This window comes from Brassica oleracea, chromosome C6, assembly GCF_000695525.1.
Source record: "Brassica oleracea var. oleracea cultivar TO1000 chromosome C6, BOL, whole genome shotgun sequence".
In the NCBI taxonomy this organism is placed as follows: domain Eukaryota; kingdom Viridiplantae; phylum Streptophyta; class Magnoliopsida; order Brassicales; family Brassicaceae; genus Brassica; species Brassica oleracea.
The window spans coordinates 10,132,389-10,138,886 of NC_027753.1; the positions used below are offsets into that span (position 1 = coordinate 10,132,389).

General features: G+C 36.7%; 1 long non-coding RNA gene across 1 annotated transcript in view; it reads left to right on the forward strand.

Moving 5' to 3' along the window:
* Positions 1-1,914: 1,914 nt before the first annotated feature.
* LOC106297051 overlaps positions 1,915-6,498 on the forward strand; it is a 7,266-nt gene continuing 2,682 nt past the window's right edge. Inside the window, exon 1 of the long non-coding RNA XR_001261377.1 lies at positions 1,915-1,941. This is a non-coding gene — a long non-coding RNA (uncharacterized LOC106297051). The remainder of the gene's footprint in view (positions 1,942-6,498) is intronic.

A 6,498-nucleotide genomic window follows, 5' to 3' on the forward strand; every position in this document is an offset into this window, starting at 1 on the left:
GGGTATCGAACTTTTAGAGCTTCGATTTACTCAATTTGGATTTTTGATCTAGTAACTTATGGTTTTGATTCATAAAGATTAGGGTTTTAAGGTTTCATTCTTTATCAATCAATCCATGTTTGATTATGGGTTCTTAGGTTTTGAATTACCTTTTAACCTTAGATGATTGTTGAATCGGACAACCAAAGGAGTTGAGCCGCAAGCTGGACACCAACGGGACGCGAGCTGGAATGGATCGAATCGTGGACGTCCTTTGTTGCTTGATCGGGAACGCCTTGATCGTCGGACGCGAGCTGTCTGATGCTGTCACGAACAAGGAAGAGGTCGTGTGCTGGAGCTGCTCTCGGGTCGCGAACGCCTGAGCTAGGATCAGGAACGCCTTGGGCTGAAGCTGATCGGGAACGCGAGCTGGAACAGATGCGGGAACAAGAGACGCGATCGGGGTTTAGGGTTCGTCGGATCGCCGGCTAGGGTTAGGGTTTTAGGGTTTTTCGATTTGAGTATTAGCTTAGGGATTTAGAGTTTCGTGCTGATAACGTGTTATAAAAGTAATAGAAAAGTCTATCTTTATTAATAACACAGAGGTTCCTTATATAGGAGATTACACCGTCATAGATAAATGAAAAGATTACAAATCATAATCTTTTGGTTATAAGCCATCCACAATCTGGTTCATAACAATGTAACAATGTTAACTTCCTTTTTTCTTTTTCTATAATTCCTAACTAGAATACAATCCCCGTTAAAACGTGGATAAACTTTTTTTTTTATATATCCGACTATTTTTGTATAGTACAAACGTAAATAAATAGTTTTTTGTATACATTAAATTTTTTTTTGTCAGCAGTATACATTAATTTATTTGGGGTTCGTGTGATGCTAGTGTAGATATTGTCTCATATTTCTTGTTGACAATAACTCATTTATTAATAGTTTGGGTTTGGTAGAGCATATACCATAGTTTAGTTTTATTGTTGTAAAAAAATAGTTTGGCTTTAATAAAAAGAATGTTGATCAAACGTCGACTACCATATCAAAAATCACCAAACAATGGAGTAACATAATTTGGTTTGGGTATTATCAAATCTCACTGGTCAATGGTATGCTCATCTAAATCAATTACAAATGAATTGTCTAATTTTACTTCTTACCGATTTTAATTGTTTTGCCGGTTTTGGTTAGTTTTTCTAACTCTTAATTTATTTTGTTTGTCATCACAAAGACATCCATTTTCTCCCATAAGCAACGAATGATCCAGTTAAGTCTCAAATAATTCTTCTACCAAATTTCAAAAGATCTAACCTTTAATACAAAAATGTAATCATTACTTTCTTTGTCTTTCACGTTGTATATTGCTCTTCAGATTACTATTAATAATAGTTTTGTTATCTTATTATTTTTAATTAAATTAGTATATTTGACCAGGTAATAAGAATGAGCAAATACATGAGAATAATAGCGAAAGAACATGGCAAACGAAAACGATTTTCGTGATTAACGTTATTGTTTGGTTAGATCAGTTAGAGATAATAATAATGCCCAAGTGATTGTTAGTTTTGTTGGCATCTAATTAATAAGAATTATAATACTGAATTAATTTTTTGGCTTTTTATTAGGAATGTATAATTGTTTAGTTTCATTTTACTTTTTATTAGATAAATATCATATATAATATAAACATATAAGAGTACATTTAGGTTTATTTGTTAAGTTAGTAATTAATGGTGACTTGTGTATAGTAGATAAAAAGTAAGACTTTAAATTAATAGATTAGATTAAATTAAATATCCATCCTAAGAGACCCCGATAGCGAGTCTTATATCTACGCCAATTATTCTCTACAACTAACTAACCTTATCGCCGAAATGACAATAAATATCAAACCATTTGCCACCCCCAAATTATTGCGATTCACTCTTCTCCTTATCATCTTCCAATCAGGTACACTCTCTCAAACCACTTTTTGTCCAAAAAAATATCAAACCATTTGCGACACATTTTCTAGTTTTCTTGATTATTCTGTATATCCAATCAAAGAGATGTAGGGTTTGGATATGAAACAAATCATTTTGTGGCTATGTTTATAGATAATTTTTTTACTTTTTTTGGCTTTCTATAATAAATAAGGTTTATTTGCTAAATAACCAAAAAGGGTCGTTGTATTTTTAAGAGATACCTGACGGATTTAAACGGCCAAGATGAAATCGCTAGGTGGTAACAAAGGAGAAGAATTCAACGATGTTGGTTATGAAAGTGTGAAGAAAATAACTGTGGGAGCTGAAGACGTAAACATAACTTATATCAAGATCGAATACGTAAAGAACGGAAAAGTCGAGATCCGTGAGCATGGAGCTTACTTTAGTACTAGCGACAACTCAAACAGTGGACGCGAATCTAAGAGTGAATTTAGTACTCAAAAACTTGATGCACAAGGTGGCAAGGGAGGAAATCAATGGGATGATGGAGGCGATCACGACAGAGTGACAAAGGTACACGTTGCCGTTGGCCGAGGCATTGAGCAAATCAGCTTTGATTATCTCAAGAACAGACAAACAAATGAAGGACCTGACCATGGTGTCAAGGGGGGAAGATCTTCCATTAGAACGGTGTGTATTATGTGTTTCTATTTTTTTCTTCTCAAAGAATGTTTTCTACCTATCAAAATATGTTATCGTGGGATTACTGAAATTTTTCATGTGGGATTTCTCATGTTTATGCTGTAAGAAAATAAGAAATCAGGATGAACATCTCAAGAACAAGAGAGAGAGAATTGTGAATCTAGAAAGTAAAAGAGAGAAAGAGAGAGTAAAGAAGGAGAAACTTAATTCCTTAACTTGTAAATTTTGGTTACAACATATATTTAAACTAATCTAGATCTGAACATAATAATAAATACAGACAACATGCAAGCTTCTTGAGTAAAGAGAGAAGTCACAACTTCCAAAGTCATTTGCATGTCTTCAACGGTCGAATAGATACGTTTATGTGGATGGGTGACAGTGGAGATATCTTGCTGGATGATCAAGCATAGATAGGTAGTTGTGGATGATTCTTCTTCTCAATACTCCCCCTCAAGCTTGAGCATAAGGAATGATCAAGCTTGAAAAGTCATGAACACATCCTTCATTAAAACCTTAGTATGCAAAACCCAGTTGGACAAAAACACACTAAAAAAAAAGAGTAGATGATTCATGACCAAGAGGATCATGATTTGGACAAGTCTATGAGTCCTAACCTTGGATGGATGGACTCACAAACTTTGGTGCTTGCTCCTTTGGTGAAGATGTCAATATGATTAGTTTCTCCATAGCTTGTCTCACCTTGTGAGAATCCACCTCAATGTGCTTTGTCCTCTCATGATATACTGAGTTTGATGATATATGAATAGCTGCATGATTATCACAATGCATTGTGATTGGTGTTGTTGTCTCTATGCCCAAATCTCCAAGTAGGTTTCTGATCCAAATAAGTTCACTAGTGAGCTTCCTCATTGCTCTATACTCTGCTTCAGCACTTGAACATGAAACCACCTTTTAGCTTCTTGCTCTTCCAAGTTACCAAGTTGCCTCCAATGAAAGTGCAATAGCCTGTTGTAGACCTCATGTCCACTCTATCACCAGCCCAATTTGCATCACAATATCCCACAATCTATGTGCTCTTGTTGCATCCCATCCATACACCTTTACCCGGAGCTTCTCTCAGATATCTCATGATCCTTTCCACCATATTCCAATGATGAACTTTAGGTGCTTGCATATGCTGGCTGACTTGATTCACAGCAAAGCAGATGTCTGGTCTTGTAATGGTTAGATAGATCAGCTTCCCAACCATTCTCCTATAGAGTCTGAAGTCTCCAAATGGCTTATCTTCAATCTCCCCCTCACGCAAGACTTTGTATCCTTCTTCAAGAGGTGTTTTAGCTATTCTTGGCATATTTCTATCCCTATTAAGTACTTTAGCTCACCCAAATCTTTAATATCAAAAGTAGACTTAAGAAAAGCTTTGGTTGAGATGATACATTCCTTGTCACTTCCTGTGATGATAATATCATCTACAAAAATCAGAATCACCACAATTCCTTGCTTGTTTGTGAGGGTGAAGAGTGTATGATCAGCTTCAGATTTTACAAACCCTCTTTCATTGAGAGTTTTACTCAGCTTGTGATATCAAGCTCTTGGTGATTGCTTCAATCCATAGATAGCCTTCTTCAATCTAAGGACATTTCCTAGTATCACAAAGTCTTCCATACCTGGAGGTGGCCTCATATAAACCTCATCCTCCAATTCTCCCTGAAGAAAAGCATTCTTGACATCCATCTGCCATAAATCCCACTCCAAATTGACTGCTAAGGAGAGTAGAATTCTTATGGTGTGGAGCTTAGCTACTGGTGCAAAAGTTTCCAGATAGTCTTCTCCATAGACTTGAGTGTATCCTCTTGCAACTAGCCTTGTCTTCTTCCTCTATGGTTTCCCATTAGCTAGATAATTGATGGTGAAGAGTAGGCGACTTGTTACTGCTTTCTTTCCTTTGGAAAGCTCAGTTTCATATCAAGTATCATTCTTGATCATGGCACCGATTTCATTTCCAACTGACTCTCTCCACTCATCTAGCTTCATTGCCTCTTCATAAGTCTTTGGAATTCTCTCTTGATCCAGATTGCTGATGAAGACTACATGCTCTTGAGGATAACTTGCTAAAGAACAGGTTGCTTGGATAGGTTGAGCAACGACATTGTTGTTAAAGTATACTTTGGTGTTCAGCCACTGAGCAGGTTTCTTCATCCTTGTACTCCTTCTTAATGGTTGAAATTCTTGTTGCATTCCTTCTTGATCATGGACAGATAAATCATGGATAGCTTCTTCTTGGATAGCTTCCTCGTGGACAGTTTCTTCATGGACAGTTTCCTCGTGGACAGCTTTTTCATGGATAGCTTCTTCGTGGATAGCCTCCTCGTGGACAACATGTAAATTAGGTTGATTCCCCCCCCCCCTCATGATCAAGATGGACTGTTTCTACAACTGGTGCAGCTTCATCAACAACTGAAGGTATAGTTGAAGTGCTCGGTCCCCCACTGGTTTGAGGTTGGCTGATGCCTAGGCTTTCCAAAATGATTCTCAAGTTGTTAGCCCTATCTGAAGGTCATTGTGAGAGATCCTGAAGGCTTTCCCAACACTTCTCATCATAGTACCCCTTTAATTCCACAAACTTAACTTTCCTTGAGACCATAACTCTTCTTGATTCAGGTATGTAGCACTTGTACCCTTTCTTCATGTGGGAATATCCTATGAACATGCCTTTGACACTCTTGGCTTCCAGCTTGTTTCTCTGTTCTCCTGGTGTCAAGACATAACACATACACCCAAACACACGCAAGTGATCTACTGGAGGTTTAATTTTGTTTAATACCTGAAAGGGAGAGACATCTTGGAGGACTTTGATGGGAATTCTGTTGATCAAATAGCAAGCTGATACAACATCATCTCCCCAAAACCTCTTTGGAACATTAGTATGGAACATCATGCTTCTTGCAATCTCCATAAGATGGCGATTCTTCCTTTCAACAACTTCATTTTGTTGTAGTGTGTATAGACAGCTTGTTTGATGGATAATTTCATGTTTTGCTAGGTGTTGTTTGAAGACATGGCTAGTGTATTCCCCACCATTATCAGACCTGAAAATTTTGATCTTAGCATTGAAATGGTTAGATACATAGTTCTGAAAGTTAATAAAAGTTTCAAAAACTCTATCTTTACTTTGAATCCGAGTGAGCCATGTATATTTTGATTTCTCATCTATGAACGTCACAAAATATTTATGGTTTTCTCTAGATGCACAAGGTGTTGTCCAAACATCATAGTGAACTAGATCAAAACACTTCTCATAAATAGTCATAGATTTAGGAAAAACCGATTTGCAATGTTTACCAAGAATACAAGCCTCACAAGTTTCATTTTTGAAAGACAGAGTAGGTAACATCAAGCTTAAAGCACGAGAATGAGGATGGCCTAGTCTAGCATGCCATAACACATCACTAGCTAAAACAGTAGCAGAATTAAATGAACAAGATAAATCAGAAACTTTGGTGTCTTCAAGCAAATAAAGTTCTCCCTTGCTCACACCTTTTCCCAGCATCTGCTGGTCTTAATATCTTGAAAGTAAACATCATTAGGACTGAAAATAACATTGCAATTCAGATCATTAGTTGCTCTCTTTACAGAAAATAAGTTAGCTGTGAAAGTAGGCATATAAAAAGCTTAAGACTCCTTATCAAATAGTTTCAGATTTCATACTCTCTCAATGGGTATTTTATTTCCATTTGCAATCACTACACTCCCTAGAGCAGGTTTAACATCAGTAATCAATTTAGCATCTCTAATCATATGATGAGAAGCTCCTGAATCAATGATTAAAGACCTAGCAGTGTGAGATGCATTATGAATAGAGTTTAGAGCATTGACACTGATGTTACCAGAGTTTGCATTGAGAGCCTTGATAAGG